Genomic DNA, 25,135 nt, shown 5'->3' with positions numbered 1-25,135 from the left:
CTTTGAGAGATAAGGTGAATATATCTTATTTACCTGAGGGGTTGGGGGGGATGTTGGGGTGGGGTTAGGGTTTAGCGTCTGTTTTGTCTTCAGCATTATTTATGCACGGATGAGTTTTGTCTTTTCACATTCTCTTTTATGCCTCAACAAGAAGAATCGTTACTATTTTTCATAATAAAATTGTTTATTAAATGGCATTCACATGACTGTGGAATCGGAGGGAGAAGTTCTGCTTTTTTATAAGCAGACGAAAGAAGCAGCTTGAATGTTTTGCAAGTTCATGCATGTCATGTTTAGCCTGCCAGAACCTTTAAAATTAATTTGCAAAGCACTGAAATAAAGAACTCGAATGTTTTGTGCTGTGTCATACATAAAGGGAATAGTTAGAAGTTAATTTGTAACGGAATTTTAGGGGGAAAATAAAGACAGGATTGCAGTTAATGAATTCTCTCTGAAATTTTGCTTTTTGATGTTATTTATGTTAGTTGTCCTTTGCGTATAGCTATTTTATTTTTTTCAGCCCCAGTTCACCTTTAAAAGCCATGTAACACACCTGCTCATATTTTAGCAGGTTACATATTTCTCCATCTTACAAATTAAATTGAATTTTTAAACATCTATGGTTTGTGATGTCATAGGGCATAAATTAATACAATGAAAGGCTCAGTGGAATAAATCATTTTAACTGCACTTAGTGTCTCTTCAGGATTATTGAATGGAGATGAACTGTGCAGCGTGAGTTGCATATATTGAGAAATATCAGAAGACATTTTTGACAAGAGTTTTGGAATGAGCTGTGGGCTCAACTCCAGCTCTGCTGAGTGCAGCCCCTCCTGCAGAACTTTCCACTGCCATTTTGTCACAGACTGCGTGCCTTTATTTCAACTAAGATCTCTGATTTCAGTAGCTCTAGCTATATGTTAGTTGAATCGCATGTTTGCTTTGAATTGCATAGTTGAATTTACTTAGTGTTGCTTCTGATTTTTTTCTTAATTTATTTAAGGATACAAATGTATTGGTTCGTGTAAAGTTCAATTTATATCAGTTTGAATTAATATGTTGTGGCATGTTTCTGAAGTTGGCAATAGCTATGGAAATGTAAATCTTGTAAGATGTTGAGAAGGAATATTGGGTAAAAATCAGTGTAGTCATCAGTTTTGTGTGTATGTAGGGGAGGGAAATTCTTTAGGGTGTGAACGTTTTTCTATAATTTCTAGAAACTGACAGGGAGATGTAAATAACAATGCAATAAGGAATATAAAGGTAGAAAGTACACGGATTTATTATACAATATTTCCATGAAGGGCTTATTTTCAAAGGCGAAGCCTCCTTCTTCTGTCTTCTTTGTTAAAATGTATACGATGAAGTGTTAGTTACAGCACAAGCAGCTGGGCCTGGCTCACAAGCTTCCATCTGAAGAATTGGTAGCATGTATGAATTGGACTGGTTTGCAGCTTCAAACTGGATATCTTCCTCTTGATAGGGGAGGTACAGTTACCCATTTGTTACTAAAAATAGTGCTGCTGGAGTAAGCAGCAGCATGGCACAGGAAAAAAAAACCCATAAACCCCACAACAAAAAACCCCAAACCCACAACTTCAAAGCCCTAACTCTTCAACAAGTAAACACTTAACACAACATGCACCATCTCCTCATAGTATTCAGAGTCGTGAGCCATGTTGTCTTCCAAATACAGCTGAATGGACACCCTCTGTCTGCGGTATGTCCTGAAATTCGCTTCTTGGGGCTGTTTGGAAAAAAAGAAATGCATTTAGAATCATAGAATGGTTTGGGTTGGGAGGGACCTTTAGGATCATCTAGTTCCAACCCCCTGCTATAGGCAGGGACACCTCCCTCTAGGCCAGGTTGCTCAAAGCCCCATCCAGCCTGGTCTTGAGTGCTTCCAGGGAGGGGGATGGATTTATTTATTTATTTATTTTAAAGAGCTTTTGCTTTTGTAGGGGATGTCTGATTTGCTTCTGTACTTCTTTTCCTAGAGGGGAAGTATAAACTTAAGTTTGTCTTCCGACTCCAGCTCTAAAAGGGGAGCGTGGGAGTTCACACAGACGAGTTCCAGACAGAAACCTCAAATACACTGCAAACTGGAGCTGTACAGCACTGTGCTGGGGTGCCGTGAAATTTAGAGCATTGTGGTTGTGAAACAATGAGAAATCTTCCAATCAGGGCTCTAGCACATGTGGAGAAGAGTGATTTTATTGTTGGTAGACGAAGCGCATCTCTGTTTTTCTTCCCTTTAACCCCGATATGACCCTTAAAAAGGTGAAAGGTGGTTCAAGCTCCTATTCACTGAGATGTGGAGATTTCCGGAATATAAACTTACTAGTTGCGCCAAATTATAGGGCCACAAATCATCAGACTTTCTCTAGAATTTCAACTTTGGTTGAAGCACGAGTTGAAATAATGAAAGAAGTATAGCACTTCATAACATAATTTATGCAGATGGTTTCGTGTAGCGTTTTGCCTTTATTAGCTACTGCTCTCTCTGTGGTGGTTTAGACTTTCATAGCCATCTTCTTTCCTGCATATAGGGAGAAATTAGTAATAAAAACAAGGGAAAAGATAGATACAATTTTTTTCAAGCTTGCTTGCAACATACATAGAGAAATGAAAAATATGTTCCAAGTCCTAATGGAAAATGTCATTGTATGATACAGGTTTTTTTCTGAGTGATGGTTTTGAGAGATCATGTACCGTAAAAGAACGAGTCACTTGGCAGATTTTCCACTAGTAGTTCGTGTTGTATTTTGGTAGGTAATACACGAGACATCTTCTTTGTGATCGCACAATTTCTCCCTGATGGCCACGACAACTGCTTTCGTGGGAAATGAGCACTAAGAACGTGAATTGATGTATTCTGAGTTTTCTTTACTGCAATTAAACATCTGGAAGTAAGCAGAGCTGTCACCATGGGACCAGCCAGCTTTCTACAGAATATCAGAAATACTCCATGGACCAGTCTCTGTAAATGTCTGCTGCAGTTGTCTGGTGTCTATTTTTCATACAAGGCAGCGAACTTAGTGATCTGTCCTCACTGGCAGGGCTGACTTGACATCTGACCAGTAGTCCTTCCTGATGACTGTTAAATACTTACAAATGTGCTTGTTGCTCTGTGTGAAATAAATACAAATTTGGCTCCACTATCGTTTTGGAAGATTGGGATTGTACTGGAGAGTCAGTGACAGAAATAAGAGTAAGAGCATTAACTGTGTGTCTTCTAGATTGTAATGTGGAAGTCAGTAGGGTGATAGCTGGTTGCAAATAAGATGGTCTAATTTGTAATTACAGATAATAGCTCAGTCTACTAAGTTTCATTTATAGAAGTACACTGTATTGCAGAGTGAGAATTTGATGCCCGATTACAATCTGTGTAAATAATCTCTATCGCAGTGAACTTTTTGCCTTCAGACCTGTGCTCCATTTGGATTAGCTGAGTCTTAAATACAGAATACGTGAATAAGAAGAGTAACTCTCTGGCAATGAGTAAGGCAAATACTTCATAAAGTGTTTAAGAAAAACAACATTGATTTCTCTCTCTTTCCCCTTTACCTCTCTGCCTTCAGTCTCTGCTTCCTGGCTGTGTCCAGCTAAGATAATACAGTAAATGTCTAAGCTCTGGCAAGTAAGGCTGTCACATTGATGTTTAACTGACTTTGAAGCAGTGCAGCTGTAAAGGGGAAATGAATTCTGTTCTCTGTCAAAGCCTGTAAAAGAGTGTTTGTTTTAGCAGCTACTGAAGATGGAAGTGTTTATTCCATGACTGCATTGGTTGTCAAAGCTGGACATATTTTCCTGTATTAATAATATTTGGAATTTTTCATTAGTTATCATTTCCTGTTGATTTCTCAAAAGGACTATTGAGATTCTGATCACTGTTACAATCTTTTTAGCTTTGCTTTCTGTATTTGAATGGAAATCTTGGAATTCCATTTCTATGTGTGTATGTGCATGCCAGCATGTGTGTGTATTATATAAAATTTTAAAAGCAGTCATGAATGTCTGATACTTGTCCATCCAAAAATGCAATGGATTTTTATACAAGAGGCAGAAGGTCAGCTCTTCCAGTTTACCAGGTGATAGAATAAGGCACCCAGCATTCATGAAACACAACTCCTCACACATTTCTTTTTCTCTTACGGTTTCTGTCACATGCTTTTGCCTCTGAAGTACAGAACCCTCTCTTGATATGAATGACCCGTGTTTGATTGCCAGCTTTTACTGGAATGTATGATGTGCTGTATAATGTATTTCAAAAGTAACATGCCAAGTGCACTTAACAAATGGTAGCCATTCAATATAAACAAAATCGTCCTCAAGTGTGTCTGGCGCATTGTGGCTACAGTACGAAGAAATGGTGAAGTGATGAGGTTACAGTATTTTTGGTTTGTTTGGCTCTTCAACATGGGCTATCTAGTGCTGAAAAACTTAATTAACTATTTGGATTTGAAACTGGAAGCAATAACCACGCTAAGTAAGCCTGTCACCATCTTGGCATAGTTAGCACAGAGAGCAAGTGGTGAGGGAAGCTGCATTTTGGACTGGTATTGCTTGCAATTGTATGCGAGTTACTAATTACTTTGCTGTAAAATGGTTGGTAAACAGCCAAAATGCAGCTGCTCTGAGAGGATTACACTTCCTGGTGTTTTTACAGGAATTACATGGATGTCAAAATGTTTCCCAAGCTTCTCCGTGATGATGAATGAGATGTAACAGGGAAGAACGACCCAAAATCATAGCAGAAGCGAGGAGACAGAAAAAGCAGGAGAGAGAAAAAGGTGTAAGAGTAGAGGATTACGATAGCTGCGTGTTTACACATCTTCCTTACCCTCCTTGTTTCAGTCTGGTTTCTGAAGGAAATAAAACTCATGTGATTGTGACTGAGACAAAACATGTTGATGTGCATTTGTGTGGCTGTGTGTTCTTGCCGCTTCCTTCCTCAGCCCCCAGAGAAACTGCTCCCGCAGGCTGCAAGAACATCTGTGCTCAGGGTGATGCTGGTGACAGAAAGAATGCTAAAACCTATTCAGCATCAGGAGGTCCTTGTGGGTGGGCACCATTGTGGGTCAGTGAAGGCACCAAGTTGCTCAAGGTGTTGGTGTGGTTGTCCAGCTCCTTTTTCACGTGCCTTGCTTTTTCTTCTTGACAGCTGGAGGCTGTGTATCTTCTGATGCAGAGGAATTGTGAGGTTTAATGCAGCCTTATCTTAAAAATCAGAAGGTTTTATGTCAAGGCACTGTTTTATGTGTTTTAAAATCTATTGCTAGAAGTTGTTTACTTGTGCCATATTGATACAATAATCTGAGATACTTATATGATACTCTGTGATAAGTATATGTAATAAAATGTAGAATTCCCTATTTTTAAATAAGTCTATTGATTTTCAAGGTACACGCAGGCAGAAAGCATACTGCACTGCATGGCAGCGGAGCAGTGCAAGTCTTCATTTGTCCTTCCCCTTTTCTAACATAATGATTTTGGCTATCAGTGCTGCAAGTTGTTTGCATCAGCCTCAGATAATCAATCTGATTAAGTATCTTGGCAGAATTTGATATTGTACAGAAATTGTACATTGGGAATGGTGGAGAGAGATTTCACTGAGCTACTACTCATGTGAAGGGCATCATTTTCATAGTCTTTATGATAACTAACTAAAAGAAGAGAGAGGTAGAAATAATAAATATTGGAACGTATCTTTTTGAGTGAGTGATTGTAGACATAAACCACTATTAGGACTTCTTCCTATGTTCCTAGTTCCTATCTGGCTGAATGAAAGCAGTGAGATTTACGTACTTAGTCTACTTAAGGTGTTGCTTAATAAAAAAAGTTGATGAAAACGTTCATTGAGTTGTAACATGTTAAGCACAAGTGTAATGAACTCAAGCTGTTAATAACCACCTTCGCGTTCACCAGAGGATTCTGCAAGGTAGAAGATGCCTGTGGCTCAGACCTGAACCCCCTGGTAAGGGTAGCGATACTTCAGGAAAACCTGAAAAAACAACATCATCTTAATTGCCCCAGAGACTCTACAGCATGGCTGCAAACCAGCTTTAACCTAGGCTTATTTAATTCCTGATTGCAGTGGTTGGATGGCTTTGCTTTAGCGTATCTTGCAAAATGACACCTGATAACTTACTTATTTTCTATAATAAGGTTTCCCTGGAGAAGCCCATCCCCTAGGAGTGCTTCAGGGAGCTGGTTAGCTCTGAGCCATCGTGTCCAGTGTATGCTGCAGCATCTCTGCCAGCCAGTGCTCGCAGCTTCAGCCACTTCACACCTGGCACTCTCTGCAGTTGATATAAGAGGCAAAAGCTTAACTTCCTAAACTCAAAAGCAAAGACTACTTGACAAAGGGAGAAGAAGAAAACACACACAAACATATACAACCAAAACAACAAAAAACCATAATCTAACCATCAATAAACTTGCTTGCTCCGTTCACCTTCTTCAGCACTGAAAGTGACATGGCACAGTGGGCCTGCTCTGTGAATGAATGCAAGCCTGATTTAGCTTCCTGACTGCAGCAAAGAAAAGCATTCAGGCATACATCTTAAGGAATGGTTATTTAAAAGTAATGTGCTTTTGTTGCAGCACTATTATATATATAGCAGGAAACTAGGCTGCAGTCTTTATGAGTAACTTATTACTACTGCTCCCTTGGTTTCCAGGAGATGATGGCTATAATGCTATATAAAATCTTAAAGCATGTAACATCACCTTAGTCAATTTTCTTTTCTGTCTCATGGTATTACTGCTCTATTATTTCATCAGGAAATTTATTAAATTCAAAAACTGTATGAATATAACGTTTTCATTTTTCCTTCTAACTCCCTGTTGTTGGTTTGGATGGATTGTAGGAGGACCATAATGGAACCACATCCTGAGGTTTTATTTCAGCTTTTGCGACTTCATATGCATAGGTACAAAGTGTATCTGAAACCTGTGTTTTGCATAGAGGAAAACATTGGCTTTTTTTATTGGTAAAACACACTGAAACAATTCTTTTGGGTGGGATATAATCTTGCACAAAATTACTGGGAAGATTTTTTTTCTATTACATACATTAATTTTTTTTTTTAAATGTAAGTATATAATGGATGGCACTTCTCAACCTTACGTCATTTGCTGCCTGGAAACAGTATTTACTTACAATAACTATATGAATGCGTATGGAATTGCACAGGGTTCCTTTCTCAAAAAGGTTTGTGTGGGGAACAAACAATTTGGGATCCGTCTTGCAAAGAATTCCGTTTGAGTCAGAAGTACTGAGCATTAATATATTTTTTTAAGGACCACCAGCTCTGTTCAGTCAGTTTGGTAGCAGTGCAGATATTTTTCTTACAGCTGCATGTATTTTCTGATTGTTCTTTAAAATAGTAGGAGTGTTGCTGTCAGCGTGCTTTTGACCATTGTATATTACCACAATTTGACAGCTGACAAAACAAGCATGCGTAGACTGAAACTTGTGTCAGATGTCTTTCATTATATATTTTTATTGGCTTAATTTTTCATATACGTGCTTTATATCGACAGCTTTTTTTGTGTGTGTGTGGGTGAAGCTTAATTGTCTTTCTTTTGTGTACGTTTGTATTAAAGTTTTACCACAAAATGTAATCTAAATTGGTCTGCAGAAACTAAAGGCTTGGCTAGAAGATGACCTGAAAAGGTCCAACCATTCTTCAGGCTTTAGAAAAAGGAGTGAAAAGCATCGTATTCAGGTAGAGAAGCTTTTGACCACCTGAAGAGCTTAATGCTATATTTTTCATTTCATTGCCTTACGATGGCCCTTAATAAACTTTTGTGACGCTGCTTTAAGGAGCAGACAGAATCCTGTTATCCACAATCAAGTGTGTAACTTAAATTGTTGTAGAGAGTTAGCTAGATTCTGATGATACACATTTTATGGCAGTCTCTAAATCCTTGACAAGTAAGGTAATACTGAAGCTTAAGTTCTCTCTTTGGCCCTTGAGCCATTTGGTTTCCTAGTACATCTGGGAAGCATCTCCTGAGGAGACAGAGGTCCTCAGTGGTCTCAGAGCTCCTGGTATACATTCACACCAGCTGTCAACCCCTTTTTGTAAAGTGTATCTGAGGAAATGGGTGTGAATGGTAAGACAAATGATTTAAGGCTTTAGCCTGTGTCAGAAGTTAAGCAGAGTAGAGCTAAAGCAGATTTTTTTTTTTTTACTTTCCTTTCCCAAAAACAGTGAGATATCTGATATATGCTTGTTATATATGAGGATAAGATTAAAGTTTCAGAAGTTTTTTGCAGACTTTGTGGATGAAAGAGGTTCGGAAATAATGAATAGCCAGTGTTCTGGCATTTTCCGGTGTTGACAGGGACTCAGGCTGTAAAATTGCCAACTTGTCTGATTCAAGTCAGGGATTTAAACATCTGTAGCAAGCACTAGGATAGCTAGATGGGTTATCTTTGGGCGGTACTCTACTGCTTGCTCCAAGGTTCATCTCAAATCTTTTCTAACAGGGCTCCTAAAGCTGGTATGCTCTTGCAAATGAACTTGCAAATGGTTTTGATCAGTTAGTGTATTTTAGATGCTGTTTTAAAGAAAACATAATTGCTGTTAATCTGAAGCTGAGTGTTCTGCGGCTGCAAAGGTAGCCCTTTCTCCCTGCTCCGCTGTGGTGGGAAAATGCAGAGAATGAAATGAAAGCAGTGGAAACTTGCCCTAACCAGTTCATGGTCTTCTTCCAGATGAGACTTGATTTTGGAAAAAACAAAATGATAGGGAAAAATGACCAGTGTCACAGCAATAAGACGGTTTGGGAATCCAGCACGGTCTGCTCAGCACAATGGAACCAAATTTTCATGGATATTTTTAAAACAATAAATGTAATAGTGGACTAATTTATGTATTTCCTTTTACATAATGTCCCACCCACATACAGACTTGGTTTTGATCCGCTGTACTTTACTAGATTCTGTGTTTGTTTGTAAGGTAGCTGCTGTAATCCTGTCCTCCCATCTCTCAGCTTCTCCCTTAAGAGCTTTCAAATAATGCTTTGAAATGTTAACGCTCCTCTTTTTCAAAAATATTCTTCTTCAGCTTTTAGATGAGCACCACTTTGAATTTACTTCTGACACTTCTCATTTTTGTGCATTTAAGAAACCGAGTGGAGCGTGCTCATTCTCTGTTTTCTCTTAGATAATAGGTATCATCAGAAAGAATAGGACCTAATTTGTGTCGGCGTTACAAATTTGGTAACACTGTGTACGTACATCTTAACGTCATTCTGATTTTTAGTTCTATGAAAATTAATTTCTCATCTCCCTTTGACAGTGCAGTACTGAATAACTTAGTCATGGACACGAGTGAAAACAAATACATGGATGTGGAAGGGTGATAAAATGAGGAGCTGAACTGTAACTTGAGTAGAATAAATAAGCGTTTTAAGTGACAAACGTTCGGCAAATAAACTGTTATGGCCTGTGAGTTCAGTTGTAAAAGTATTAATTTGTATTGTTTGACTGCAAATAAAATGATACATATTTTGATAACCAGCTTTTAGGAACATATTTTCAATTCAAATATTGAAATCTCAGAAAAGGACTTAAATTTCTCTTGCGCAGTTTGTATCCGTAATAGATAGGAAATCCTAAATTAAATTATCCTCTTATTTTTCATGTGCAAGTACATTCTAAGGCTTCTGGTCCCAAACCTCACAAATCAAGTGTGAAAATGGTGACTTAAGCGTGGAAATTCACCTATTTCATTTAGCGTAGATAAAGGCTTTGCAATTAAGTATAATTCTGGTAATTGTGTGCTTCCCGTATATCTCAGGATATGGTTAATAGAACAAGTTGCAGGTCTCATGACTTAAATAACTCAGTAAATAAATAAATTGCCATAAAATCTGGCAGAAGTAGAAAGATTGGGCTTCTGCATTCAATGCTATTCTACAAATTAAATGAGTGTTCATCTGTCTCCCAAGCATAATGCACAAATGGACGTTACTAAAATATGCATTGTTATTACTGGGCAAAAGAGGTATTTAGGAAAAAAAATCTTCAGAGTAACGATTTTATTCTTCACATAAATGCGTTTTATTCCTCCCCTCTTTGCTTTGTTTCTGTGTCTATTTTCTGTCTGCTGGTGTTATATCATTTGCACGCTTAGTTTTTAAATGCTCTTGTGAAAGTATCGCTCTATTACTTCCAGCTGAGTAAGTACTCAGTTGCACCTCATAAGCTTTCCAAGTCACGTCTTATAGCAGCGACAACTCTGGTCGGAAAACAACTGAGGTTTTAAAGCCCAGTTCTTGTTCTCGTAAACCATGTTCGTGATGCTTGGAGTTGATTGTGGGCCTATCGATGAATGACGACGCAGTAATTTCAATTATTCCATTCAGTGGTGATGCAGATGCTGATCGGTTTTCAGATACGAATCCAGCATTTGGCCACTTGTGCTGGCTTGTCCCATTAAAGAGCAGCCCTCAGAGAAAATGAGTCCTGAAAGAACGGGGATGTAGTTGAGCCGTTTCCTATGTAACTGGAAAGGAAAGTAAAAATGGGTGGATAATTTCAAAGACAATGAGCTATCACTGGGCTATAGCAGTGAAAATAATACATCAGCCTTAAATAAAGCAAGGTAAAAGACTCATTTCTTTGATCACGCTTTAAGAAATTTGTCTTGTACTTCAACTTTTAAACAAAGTTCTTGGTTAATTCAAGTGTTCTCAGAAAGGAAAAAATGTTGGAAGTATATGCGAGACCGTTTTTATTCTGGTGCCGTTTCTACAATTCAAGATTAATTTCAACAACTTTTGTCACCAGGAATGCAGTATAACCATTAGCAGAGGAAAATCTGTCCAACCGTCTGGGGATGATTCCTCTGCTGTTGTAAATTAGCTGGAATTCTTGTGAAAAGCTTTCCACATCATGAGTGCTTTGGAGAGTATCTGTGGAGGCTTCAGCTGGTTTTAATTTGCCTTACTTAGCTGTATATTATGTCCGTGTTTGCTCCTAAAAGTTGTGCGCAAATAATTACTTGTCAGTCTACAAATGGTACAACAGAACTTTGATTGCGAAGCCAGCTTTGGATGGGTTAGACACAAAAGAAGAGCTGTACAAGTACTTTTCTGTGCATTCAGTTTTCTTTGGAATTACTTTTTGCTGGATTTTTTTGTTGTTGTGCTGTCACTCCTTGGCACTCTGTAACTTCACAAGACTACCATACGTAAGGTTTAAATCCTCATGGTAAGCGATTAGTACTTGTAAGTCCATTTATTTCCATACAGTTTAACGTTTTTTGCTGAAGTATGGAGGCTTGGTTTAATTATCTTGCCTCAGCCAAATATTTTTGTCTGATTCTGCCAATTTCATGATCTATAGGGAAGGTATGTTTAAGATCCAAGGACACTTGTGAAGGGCTTGTGCGTATGTGTTCAAAGGCAAAATGAGGAAAAAAAATCCTTTTTTTTCCTTTTAAACCTTTGCAACTACAAAAATGTGTTTTAATAGATTTCCTCAGTACTGTGGTACATGCAAGCTTTGTATGGTTTCTGTTCTACCTTGTTCTTAAACTGCTTTTCATTGTATCTTTTTATTTTGGCTCCTCTGGAGTACAAGAGTCAGATTTCTAATGTACAGCTTGTTGGAACAGGTTTTACTCCATCTCCTTTCTTTCCATTTGCTGGGTTTGTGTACGTGCAAATTTGAGAATTATCTACCTTCCCTTGATCAAAACATTTCATTCCTTTGCAGGGTAAAAAGCCAATACCTACTTATAAAAATCAATACAAATTCACTTGTCTTTAGTTTAAGCTATAGTTCTGCGTTTTTGTACAAAAATACAACCTGTTTATTTGAATTCTTGGGCAGAAGTCACCAGCAGTGATAGGGAAAGACCTCAGCCACACCAGATGTATATTCAAACTGGTGGGGTGGGCAGTATCTCCTGCTTAGTCAGAAGTACTTCAGAACTGTGCTTTCTTTTAATATGACAACTATGTTTAAGGCTACAGCCTTGACTGCTCACTGATTTATTTAATTTTTTGAAACCTTTGCATCTGGGTTGGTAGTTCTGGTGTATAGTGCAAATGACCTCCACTCATGCGGCCAAGATGTTTGCTTATTTTTTAAATTAAATTGCAATAATTTTTGCATTTTCTTGCAGAAAACAGTAAAAAATTAGTGAATGTGGGTTCTAGAGGTATTTGCAGGACTGTTTTTCAACAGTTCATTGTGAATTAGGTATAAAGAGTATTTTCTTCAGTTATACACTGTGGGTGTGGTCGTGTTTCTGAATGTTGGCTTTTTAAGCTGATCTGCTAACATAGATATCTGTGTATTTGGTTTGTTGGGTTTCTTAAGGCTTTTTGAGAAATAAATTTTGAGATATATTTGTGATGTTAAACTTCGATATTGTCTATAGAAAACAAAACAAATAAAAAACATAAGTGAAAAGCCTTATCAGCCAATCAAAAGATTTCATTCCTGTTGAGATTAATGGGGGAGCTAAAAGAAGTAAGAAATTCCAAGGGCTCCTTCAGTATGTGTGCAGGAGCTTTTTAGGCCTGATTCTAGTCAGCTGCAATTTTTGTGTTCTGAAAGACTTGAAGGAGGGAGTATTCCTAAAATCTGTTTATGTAGGTCTTCCTTCATAGTGCTTGTACATGTTGTTTCCAAAAAGTCTCATTGGTTGTTCTAAGATAAGCCAGAAAGCACAATCTGATAATATCTGCAACTATCTCAGGTTTGCTTTATGGAATTAGCTGTTTGGAGAAGTCAGAAGCACGTTTTGTGTTTTGTACCGAGGTTTCACAGGAAAAAAAAAAAATCCAGAAAATCATGCCATCTTACTAACAAGAATGTTATGTTAGGCTGCTGGAAGAGTTAGCTGGTCCAATTGCCCAGTGTCTGATGTCTCTCTCATGTCACCTTGTTCTGTGTGAGGGTTGGTGGCATTTTTTTGCTTACTAATTTGTTTGTTTCTGTTTGTTTTTTTTTTCTCTTGGAAGAATTTCCTTTTGAAGGTACGTCCTCTTGGACCTAACAGAACCACTCGAGAAATGCTTTTTTTTTTTTTCCTAATAGTATCACATTTTATTTTTCTCCTTAATGCCGAGGTTCCTGAAAATGGAAGCAGCAGTGGTTAGTTTGTTCAGCAACTTTCAGGCTGTATTTTTGTATGTATATACTCCTTCACTGAACTTCATGACACTTGTTTGTTTTTGCACTAGTATTAAAAGTAAGATTTGCTGGATGCCAATTCCATGCTTAGTTCCCTAGGTCTTGCTGTTTGTGCAGAGATATTGATCTTGAGCATATTTAGCAATCTCTGCTGGTTGCCCCCGTGAACGTTCCAGGGTTTGTCACACACTTGATATGCTGCCCTGGTGGAGGGCTCGTTTGCCAGGAGGCTGTGTTCTCTACTTTGGGACTTTTCCCAGTGTTGTGAAGCATGATTTAAGCTTTGTAGGAATGTTCATCCTGTAATTTTGGACATCTATACTTTAATAATTGTATTACTATTTTTACACGTGATCCTGAATGTTTCCAGCTGTTACTTGAAATCCTGGTTCACAAGGACGCGTGTTTCAAGGACTGAGAATTATTGCATTTACGTAACAAATGAAATAATTATTCTACCACTACATACTTGTTAAGTAATAGCATAAATTAATGCAAGTGTGATGTACAGCAACGCTACTCTGAAAGCACATATGAAAAAATCATCTCCTTTATCATGTTTTACAAAAATGATGAACAGCAAGGTAGAGGGATTGCTGACGTACCTTTTCACCATGTCATGTAGTAGGGAAATACTGTTCTGCTTTTATTAATTCTGCACAGATCCTCTGACTTCTTGTCTTCCTGGAATATTTTTTAAACATGTTTGGCTGCACGGGAGGGAGAAGCTGGCTTTGCGCTTGCTATGGAAACCCAGGAAAAGATGGTGTGCTTGGTAAAGTGGAATCTGTGTACTCCGCTGTTAATAAAGCTTAAAAGCGTGGACAGATATGGAGCTTCCAAGCTGTATGGGTTACTTGGGGAAGGTGTGCTGGCAGAGGCAGAGTACACAGAGCAGCATTCCATAGGGCTCGTGACTTTGTACCCTGGAAGCGTTTGGCAACCTGCAGAGATTGTTACAGCAAACATTTTAACTCAGTTTGAAAAAGTTGCTATTACAGAAAGAAAATAATCATTTAACCTTAAATAAACATGTTCTGAAACTTGTTAGAGAAAAAAAATAGGTTTTTTTCTTTTGTGGTTTTGTTTCAGGATAGACTCTGCAATTGCAAGGGTTTTGCATCTGTTTTAGTACAACTTGATCATGTTGGCCATACAGGGCGATTGGCAGCCCAGCCACAACGTTTCATGTGTAGTAAAAATACATGGGTGCTAATCTAATTATGAAGAGCAAAAAAAAAGTTGGCCTAAAATGCAACCAAATTAGAAAGGGAAATCAAGAGTTTTAACAGCACGTTGTAAACCTGACTATTCTGGACAAAGCATGGTCTGAAACATACCAACACAATTATTGCCGGTCTTGTGTGGCAATGTGCATTGTTTTGTTCTTTTTAATCAAGTGGACAGAGTAAAAAGTAAAGTCGGGAGGTATTAGGAAAACTAGAAGATGAATTTTGGAGTAATGAATTATTGCCAGGATATAGTTATTACGAGACCATAGGAAGTTTAACAGCAGCAATAATAGTGAAGGTGTTGGCAATTGGAAATCCCTTAAGCCCATCTGGAGGTGAGTGAGATTATAGGAATGGCATGTTTTTCTCTCCTGATAGCCCTGAGAATATCTTTGCAACAAGCTTGCCTAGATGTCTTAGCATATCTGTCTTGGCTGGCAGTGCAGGCGGGGCGTCTTTGCTCCTCAGCTGTCATAAGACAATCAGTGCAGCCCTTGATGAAGGAGAGGTGACCAATTTCTAATAACGTTTGGTCATCTTGCAAACTTTGGGTCTCTGGTTAGAGAGGGGTGTCAGCTGGCGTTGTGCCTGGCTGCAGGTTTTGTGCAGAACTTGGCAGAAGGAGCAGCCCTCTGCCCTGCTGCACACTCCTTACATCTTATTAACAGAAAGGTCTCAGGATTCCCACCGCTGAGTGGCCAAGTAGGCTGTAGCCATCAATGGGTTTTAGGTGTGAAATGCTAGTGGAGTATGCTGTGTTGTAGGTATTTTTGTTTTACCACTTCTGTGAGTGGACACTTTAACATGGCATGATTCAGAATTACTATCAGATTGTGGTCCACTACATTCTATAGAGTATGGGCCCATGCGCATTCCAACAAGCGTTATGTTTACCTGGAAGGCTGGTGTGCCAGATTAGCACAACAATACGCGGTGCGGTACAGATCTGGGTGGTTCCTGAATTTCATCAGTGGAAAAAAATTAGCTATGTGTTTGGGCTGGGTTCAAGCTGAGGCATAACTTCCTGCTTGGGATCTGTGCTTGTGGGTCACTTGGTAAATAAAAGTCAGCCCGTTTCTGACAAATCTCCTACTTCACATTCTCCCTTCAGTGTAGTCATTTGAGGAATAAAAAGATCTTCCAATTTGCTTATTGGTAAGTCTGGTATAGAGTTCCACCGAGCTTTTGAAACTATGAACTTAAATGTTGGTAGGATATTGTCTCCTAAATAGATGTTTAAAATACTGTCTGGGTGATGTTCAAAGCACACCTTTTATTTTGCTTCGAAAAGCAGTTGATGATAGGGCTTCTAGTTTTTGAAAAACCTTCTCTGCATTTGTTTTTTAGTTGTGGAAAAAGGCTCGTATAAATGAGTAGTATGAGCAATGTGAGCCATTCAGACTATAAGTAACATGTTTCCAAAGATGTCCAATTTGCTAAAATAGTTTTTATATGTTTGAAAACATTGTTCAATAATTACTAGTTTTGAGTTTGAAACTCCAGTGGCTATTGAAATAGGTATGAAAGAAAAAGTTAACTGTTTTACTTAACCATTTACATATTTTTCTTTTTTTTTTTTTAACTTAAAATGATCCAGAGTTTTCCAGATTTCCTTAGCAGAGGAGCAGCTTTCATCCTTTAGTCTCCCCAAGACCATCATGTGCTTCTAATAGAGACTTACAGGGAAAATATTGTAAGTAGGACCACATGCCATCCATGGCCTTTTGGACCACCATTTGGAAACTGCTGCTTTTTAATATTTATTTGTTTATAGTATTGCTCTTTTGGCTACAGCATGAACACATGTTTTAAGTGTTAGTGCTGTAAAAATCATAATGCTGACTGTCATGATTTTCATCTTAAATAAATCTTTCACTGTTATAGTATTTTCTTGCTTCTTTCAGATTTGATCTGCTGTGTTGGAAAATGTGATTGCTCTCAAGTACATGTGGAATCACTTTAAAATAATAAATATATTTCTACATATTAACTTTTCATGGGCTCTAATATTCAGAACAGTAATCAAATACACACTCTTTCTTTAAGAAAACATTTATGTAACATTTAACATAGTAACATGCTTTGTTAAATAGGTGTATCTCCTGTGCAAGAAATCAGTCTTGCTTTTGTAACTGATTATCATGGATCTATCCACTTGGTAATTATAAAAGTACAGTTACAGAACTGCTAACAGTAACTGAAAAAACATTAACACTGTAAAAATTATTCTTGTGTTTGGGCTGAAAAGTGGTTGAATGAAACTTGAGTTGTTTTTAGGTTTTGGTTGATAGTTTCTTACATGTACTTATTTGAAAACTATAAATACTTGAAGGTAGCAACAATGAATAAAAAGGTTTTATTGGTCTAACTGTGGTGCTGTTTCTGTGACAGATCTCTTCAGTCTTGTGGCCTTTGGCTTAGATTTTTGTTGGAGGCAGTTTCTCTTCACGGAATTATTTCATGGTGTTTGCATGGCATTGAAGCCTGGCACGCAGGGTGTGCACTGAGGTGTGCATGTGATAGCAGTGCTGTATGTGTGTGCGTTGCCTTCCAGCAAAGGGATTGCAGATAAAGCAGCACTGGCTGTCTCTGTCACAGATAGCCATGCTCTCCTCTAAACTCTGACAGCACTGAGTTGTTTTGCCAGGTAAGTTCTCACAAAGCAATGGGCTTTATTTCAGGTTTTGTTTCCTTGGTACCAAGGTCTGCGTTTGAACACAATCCGTAGGTACTCAGGCCTGAGAATGCCGCAGGGGACCACTTGCCTGCCAGCTTCCCTTTCCTGGTCTACCGCTGTCCTGTGAGCTGCCTGCCTTGCCGTGCCAAGCCAGTGCTGGGCTGCTGAGGTGCTTGAGGCTGGAGGGTGCTCCAAGACTGCACCTCATTTCTTATCTCCTCAGCACAGAGAGCAGGCCTGGTCTTGTGGGTGGCTTTGGGGCAGTCCTACAGAAGTGCCATAGCTATGGCTGAGGCACTTGGTCTTTGAGATGCCTCTTGCCGTATGACACTTGATCAGAGGACCTGTTTTCTAGCATTGCACCTTTCATATTTTCTAAGCTGTCAATGGGGACTTTGTGGGAAGTCTGTAACGCCTTCTGAGTGGTTTGTGTCTAAAAATATTCTTACTGGTCAAGTTTATGAAGAGTTGGTGTGACTCTGAAGTGCTGACCCAGGAGCAGACTCCTGCTGTGAAGTTTGTCTGTCACATGCTGGCTATGAAAGCCAGCTCCAGGAGACAGGAGCTCTGCTGACTGAAGGAAACTTCACGCGATGAAGAAATGCTTTGACCCACTTCATCCATCCTCCTGGGCTGCTGGTTACTCCTTTTCCCTGGAGCATGAAAGATCAAAGATTTCCAGGTGTGGCCCAGCATTATTTGCTTTAGCAGAGCTGGCTGAACGGGGGGCGGATAAGAGATTTCATGAGGGTTTCTTTAAGCAGGCACACCTCCTGTATTGAAATTACATCACTTCTGTGAGGTTGTTAAAGCTGGAGGGTTACATACCTTGAAGCCAGTGCTGCTTCCTTCATCTTTGCTGAGTGAATCAAAGTGTGACTGTTTCTGTGACGCTGATGTTGATGTCATTTTATTTTACCAAGAATGCTTGCTGTCTGATGCAGGTCTGAAATCCTCTACCAAGGTAATTTTATTCTTCATATGTCTCACTTTTTTATAGTAATAAAAAAGCAGTTTTTCCCTCTTAGCAGATTTTGTCTTTGCTTAGGCATCCTTTGAAGAAAGCTGCTTGTCAAGGATTCTTTACTTTGAGAAGTCTTCTCTGCTTTTGTCTATTATTGCGTAAGAAGCATTGAGGAAGCACAGGACTGAACTGGTTTGCCTCGCAAAACAGTCAGATTTTTCTCCTGGGCTTATTGGTCAGTTCTGTCCAAAGTAAAATCAGTCATCTTGGAAAGCTCTAGGAAGGCTCCAACATCTTGTTTGTTTAGGCTATATCTCTGCAGTAGCCAAGACTTCCTCAGGCCTTCTGGATGAGATGTTGAGATGTCATGGGTATCACGTGGGAAGATCTCACAGTTTCCTTTGATATTCTGCAGGTGAACTACTAAGCTTCTCAGTATTGTTGAGCTATTCTTGTTAATGTGCATACTGTGAACTGGAGAAGGTCACCATTTCCCTTCTAGATTTGCATAGAAGGGCAGATAGCAGTAAGCAGTTTTTCTATAAAAGGTGTAAACGCTTCATTCAAACAATGCAGAGTCACTAAGCTCTACCCTGTAGATAGATTATGTGAGTATAAATAGAGCTGGGAAGAAGATTTGCTTGAAGGAAGGTCTTGTGATTGGTCAGGATGCCGTGGAAAGCCTGTTCCTTTCAAGTGGCTTTGAGGCACGTACAGTCCCAACGCTGAATGAATCTTTCATGTTCTGATGAGCAGCAGGGCAGGAATGCCCAAATACAGAGTTTGCCTGGGATCATTATTGATAAAAAAAAAAACTAGATAGACTTTAGTCATTGCCGTGAGAGGTTGTGGAGATGTACTTGAAGACATTCAAGATCCATTTGGGCGTGTTCCTGTGCAGCCTTCTTTCTGACCTTACTTGATTAGAGAGGTTTGACCAGATGGCCTCCAGAGATCGCTTCCAACCTCAGCCTTTAAGTGATTCTGTCACAGTGATTTCAGTGTAAATTCTTACACTTTGGGTGTTAGGTTGTGATGATGAATAACTCTGTGCTATTAGAAGCAGTAAGAAGGAAGTTTCAGGCAGTATAACCAATTGATCTTTCTTTGAGATTGCTTTAGTGGTTTGGTAACTGCGGCTTTGAGACAGCCTGAGCTAGAGTCACTTGCAACCTGCCAGATGTGGGTGAGGACCATGGCTGAATCCCACCCTATGCTCCCATTATTTCAGTAAGTGTGATCAGCAGTTCTTTTGGGACTGAAAATTTACCTCTTCTGTCTGAAGAAGAAATAGTTATCTGTCCTATGGTCAGAAGGAAGAGGGTAGAGACTAATAAGGTCGTGAATGAGATTATGTGGGGGCAGTTGTCAATTGATTTTTTTTTCTCCCATTCAAGATCAAGGGGCTCCACATAAAATGAGCAAGCGGTGGTTCTTCATTCAAAATGTGCTGAAGCTGTGGAAATCCTTGCTTTTGAGGAAGAATAGGAGCATAGATTGTATGTAACTCTTGTGTGCCATAATTTGCGTACTCTAGTGCAAACCTTTGTTCTGTGCTTCTCTATTCTGAAATGGGGTGGTAGGGAACAAAGCAAAAAAGTTCAGACTTCAACTTTCCTTAGACCAAAGCTGCTGTTTCTTATTAATACTGAAAAAGTATTCGGTGTCTAGAGAAAAACAACTTACTACCAGAAGAAGAGAAATCTTTCTTTGGCAGTGAATGAGAATATACTCTTCATCTGGAAGTTGCTACAATATTCTTTGCCTGCTTGCGCTTGGTTGACACTCATTTACATGCTTTTAGGACATTTGTATGTTGTTTTTCTTCACAGTGAAGAAGATAAACTTAATGAAAGAATGGTGTTATGTAACTAAAACACTCCATCATAATGTATTTGCATGATGTGGTAGAATACCCAAAGCAGCACTGGTGACTGTCAAGCTGCTGTTTCCCATGTTTCAGTGTCTTGAGTATGTAACCCAAATTGTGCTCTTGCATAACTTGTGCAGGAGCCATCCTGGATTTAATTAGGAGGAAATAATAGCGCTGTCATTTTGTTCTGCAGCTGTCGTATCTTGGAGTATTTGACTGAACTACAAAACTGTCAGTGCCATCAGCCTTTGACAGAATGGATAGTTTGATTTCAGGTTTTAAGGTGTTTGAATCATCAGGTAGTCTTGCTCGTACAGCCTTTTCCCATGTTTAATACTTAAGAAAATGATTCTCTTGTGGGGTATTGGATGTCGTAACTAGTATTGAACCTGTGCTTTGAGGATCATTGCGTCATGGTTGGCGGTATGGGAGCTGCTGACCTGCATGCTGACATTGGAAGGTGAATTGAGAGAACACGCTGCTGACCAGCTGTAGTGATTCTGGCAGTTCTATTGCTGCTTTGGTGGTGAAATGAGCTCAGCTTTATAACCACTGATTATGACTACGGTAAGCAGCCAAAAATCTTGTAGGAGTGAAAGAGAGGAGAAAAATTTGACTTGAACAGCTTATACATCATCGAAAAGCGAGTGGAATTTCATGGGAGAAAATGAGAACAGTCTTATAGTCCACGGGGATTTCCTCTGCTGGATATCAAAGGTATACTGTAAACCATAGAGGTGTAGTCGCTTCTGCTTGAAAAGTTTTCAAGATCCTTTATGATGAAAGGCGTTAGGAGGTTCTAGTGTAAGAGTTACTGAAGAATCTCATTGAAAAGTGCATGGCAGGGTTATTTGAAATGTCCCATTGACCTCAGTAGGTCTTTGTTTTATTTCTTTCTTCTTGTTGCTGCATGACACTGGGACTGTGTTGAAAAGATACTGTGATTTGATGTTTTTGGGTATGCCTGACCATTTCAGTGGTCTCACTCATGCTGGGCCAAATTCAACTTCAGTAATTTCAGGACATTTCTTTGCCAGAAATTTCGTTCTTCTAAAAACAGGAGTTTATGTATCACAGGTTCTGTGATTTAAGTCATAGTTTCTACACATTATGCATTTGTTCCTAATTAGATATATTCTTTCTAGTGCATGTGTATTATGTACTTAAGAGTTGGTCAAGTAATTGTTTTCATGTATTTTTAAAGATTAAAGTGTTTTCCAAATCTATCGAAATTCTAATCAGATTCTTACAGTAATCTTGAAAACAGTATTTTGTGCCAGGGTGGGCCACATGGCTATAGGATCATTTGTATTGTAAACCTTGCAAGACTGAGGCTGCCATTTTATGTTTGTGTGGCTTGCAGTTCTTTATTTCTAAATTAATTATGTTTTAATTAAAAGTCGCATCTTTGGGAACAACTGAGTTATTTGCTTTAAAAGCTTGTTTTGTGAACTGGAACTAACAAACTGATTCTCCCAGAAATTTTTGTCCTTTGTTTTCTGTCTCTTGTATCTTCCATCAGTTTCCATCCTTCTTCCCTTCACCGCATTCCTGAAAAAAAGAAAATGCTTATTAAAATTGAAAAAGGAAAATACAGTTGACAACTTTGCAATGAAAACTAATTGTTCAGTGTATATGAATTTAATCAGGATATGACTGGAATTGTGTTAATCTTGTCTAGTAAGCATTTTCACAGACTAATTTAGCTTGACTTCTGGAGCTCCTTTTCAGAGGTCAAGCTGTTAAAGAAAAAGTAATGTGGTGAGAAGAGTCCCAATGAGGAGCTTTTCCAGTTTTCATTTAAAAATATATTTTAAAAGAACCAGGATTTCTGAGATTGAAAAGTCAGATAAAAGATCCTTCATGTCATTTTTTCCTTTATATTTACATTAAGTTAAATGAGTGGGGGGAAAAAAAATTCTAATTGATTTTAAACTTCTGAAAAATTTTTGTTTTACTCCTGAAGGCTGTAGCTGCAGGTAAACAAAGTACAGAAGGAATGGCAGGTAAATAAGAGAGTTCTTTTCCGGTTACATTACCTTTGTTACTTTTGTAGCTGAACTGCAACAGGGCTCCACGGTTGAGCAGTGGAATAACCATTTTTATTCTACCAGCCTGGCCAATACAATCAACATTTATGTGAACAAATTACAGATAGCTAGATAGCTACAAGAGGATTATCTCTAACATTTAACCTGTGATCTCTGGAAGCTCAGTGTAAAGATGACATAAACAGTAGTTTTGTTTCAGCAGAACATATTAAGATGGCAGAGAATATAAGAGGCATATTTGGAGGGGCTGTGTATAAAGATTTCAGCTTCTGCTGCAGCTAGACTGACTGTGGCATAGTAAAATTACATACTGGAATGTAAGGAATTAAAAGTCATAAGATTATCAAGAGCTATAAGACTTTACTAAGCCTGATTATAGAAAAACATTTTAATGTATTACTGTTTTATAATAAAAGTCAACAGTCAAGCACAATTTGCAGAAAAAAGACCTAGAAAAGTCATAATTCCTTAACCAACAGCACAGATTTTTTTCAAACAGCAGCATATTAGTAAATTTTGAATCTATACTCTTTATGAGAATCCAGTGATAGAGTTGTGTAGCAAGGAAAACCCCTTTTGAGACTGTGGTTTAGCAGCTAAATCTAAAAGCAAAACATTATGCATTACTTGATACATGAATGAAACGAACAAGAGGAAAGTAGTGAATTAGAATAAGCGGACTAAACTGAAGTCAAGAATGAGAATAAGGAGACTAAACTGAACATTTAATACTCTTACTAACTTGAGTTCAGTGCAGGTTCTGTACATGTAAGGCTGTGTGCTTACTAGTCGAGCTGTCTTGTTTGAAGCTAATGGTTAATAGCGTAGAAGTTGATTAACTTGTCATACCAGTCTCGCCATACTTTTGTTTTTCTCAAACTAGATGAAAGGTTCCTTTAAGTATGGTTACCGTAGTACTGCATTCCTGATGATGCTAGTAGTTAATGACACTCTTTGTTGTAGAAATCAGGAAATGTGGGTTTGAGCCTCTGGGATCTGCACGGCTAGAGTATGAAAATACTATATCCTGAATGGCGAGGTATTGCAGGAACAACTTGGTATGTTACACGGCTGGTAATAGATGTTGGTAGTTTTGTGTTTTAGGTGAATTTACCCTCTTCACGTACTGCTGCATCACATCCGTCCATGCAAAACCCTCATTCTAAAACTTAAAATCTTTCTTAATAGGCTATTCCACGTTTGTTAGGGTGTTCGGTATTGGCGTCTGGTTTCCATCACAAGAACTGTCTGATCGCATTATTTATTCAACATCTATTGGGCACAAAGGTTCTGGTTGGTTAAATGGGCTGACATTTAACATGAATTAATTTCATTATGCTGAATAAAACATCTCTTGTGGTATACAGCCTTATTTCAATTTGAATTTTTAATTTAAATAGAAGGAAATTATTCATGGAAGTTTACATAATGGAATGTTTGTCATAAACTGCATTTAATGTATGCCAAGCTCAAGTGTTCTTACTGTGAGAAGAGGCTGTGAGATTTTCTCGCCCATTTGGCTCTTTCGAAGTTTTCAGTGAAGTGTGGGTGGGGTGGAATTGGCATTGGAGATGAGAGATTTCTGCATTTGCGATTAATTTCATTGAAATACTAGGATCTTTGTGTTTCTTGCAAATTACATTTTGACTGTTAAAGAAAACTAGAACTATTTTATTGAAGTGATGCTGGCATTTTTTTCCTAAGTGAAATACCTGTGTAGTACCTTAGATGTTTCTGAAAGGTCCTAGATTACTTTGCTGTCCAAAGGAAAAGTCATCTATGGAAATAGAGCCACTGTTGAAGTATTTCTTGGGGCTGCTGTTAAGCATGAAACGGTAACTTAGCCTTCTTCTCAACCTCTGGTCTCTCTACTAAGCATTGTGCATCATTTGGAAACTATATCATATAGTGACTCCCTGTATCTAGGTGCATTAAAGATCAGCACCTCAAGTATAATGACATTGCAGGTATTTCAATGCAGCTGAAAATAATGGAGGGCACTGTAGTGGTTTGTGTGATGGAGATTGTGATTAAACTCTCATCTCTCTACACTGATTCCTAAGGAGCTATTATGCTGTTCCACATTCTAAACCATTTTCCTTGGTGCAAAAATATAAATGGAAAGATGTCAAAACCTATAGATTTTCAAGCCTGAACAGAGTATCATAATTATGGTGTGTGTACATGGTATACCTATTGTGCATTCTTCATTTCTTCACAAGAAATCGTCTCTTAGTTCTATCTAGCAGGATTAATCTATTGAGAAAGCCTGTTAATTTTAAATTTCACGAACACTCAAATATAAAGAAAATGTACTGAGGATTAGTGATGAGCAATTCCAGCCACACGTAACATGCTTATCTGTTCTGGTGGAGACTGGCCCTGCTAGGAACTGAGAACAGACCAGAAATGTGCACTTGTGTGCTTTTGGGATTTCATGTTCTGCAGGCTTATAAAACAGTAAATAGTGAGGTCTGAGGAAAATATATAGTAATTCCGAAGTTAGCTTTCAAATACACTTTTAATATGGGAAGAAATCTGGAATTTATTCAATCTCCTCCTCCTGCGCCCATGTTGGGATACTATAAAGTGGAGCGATCTTAGAATTTACAGTTCTCCCATTTACATTCAACTACAGGGAAGTGCCATTCAGTATCCCAACTCAAACTTTTTCATCGGTAAAAGATATAACAATGTTATACATATAGAAGCAGTACATTAAATTGTTGAATAGGCTTACTTATTTGGAGAGAAGGCTACAGATGATGAAAGGGCGAATTCACCACAGTTAAGAACTGGAAAAGTGGTTCAGTTAGAATATGCAAGTAGGATTTCAGAAAATGAATATTCCAAATTGTCTTAAAAATGTAAATTTCCTGCCATTCCACTCTATTTTGTTTAGTTGTTTTTTTACAGGTTTAAGCCTTTTAGTTTAAGTCATGTTTGATATGGTCTTAAAAAATTGTGCTTGCTATCATAACTGATTTAGTTATTGCATTAAAAAAGTGCTTTTTGCCATGTATGAATGCAATGTTGGTTTCCCATTTACATTAAACATTTGACTTGTAATGGTTGCAAGCAAAGCTTGGCCTTAAAGATGGCAAAACTAAAAATACAGCAGAAAGCTTCTTTTGTTTTCAGTTGACTTAAGCAATTTTTTTCAGCAACAAACA

The 25,135-nt window shown here is 38.3% G+C and overlaps 1 protein-coding gene across 11 annotated transcripts in view; it reads left to right on the top strand.

Moving 5' to 3' along the window:
- Positions 1-25,135, top strand: part of NCOA2 (nuclear receptor coactivator 2) — a 191,503-nt gene that overhangs the window by 18,864 nt on the left and 147,504 nt on the right. Inside the window, exon 1 of one of the 11 annotated variants that reach the window (XM_021385606.1) lies at positions 17,026-17,044. The exons of the other annotated variants lie outside the window; for them this stretch is intronic. The gene's annotated coding sequence lies outside the window, so the exon portion shown is untranslated. Of the gene's footprint in view, positions 1-17,025; positions 17,045-25,135 lie in introns of those variants that run through there. 11 annotated transcript variants of the gene reach the window in all.

Source organism: Numida meleagris, chromosome 2 (genome assembly GCF_002078875.1).
Source record: "Numida meleagris isolate 19003 breed g44 Domestic line chromosome 2, NumMel1.0, whole genome shotgun sequence".
Taxonomy (NCBI): domain Eukaryota; kingdom Metazoa; phylum Chordata; class Aves; order Galliformes; family Numididae; genus Numida; species Numida meleagris.
This window is presented reverse-complemented; position numbering and strand designations above follow the sequence as displayed.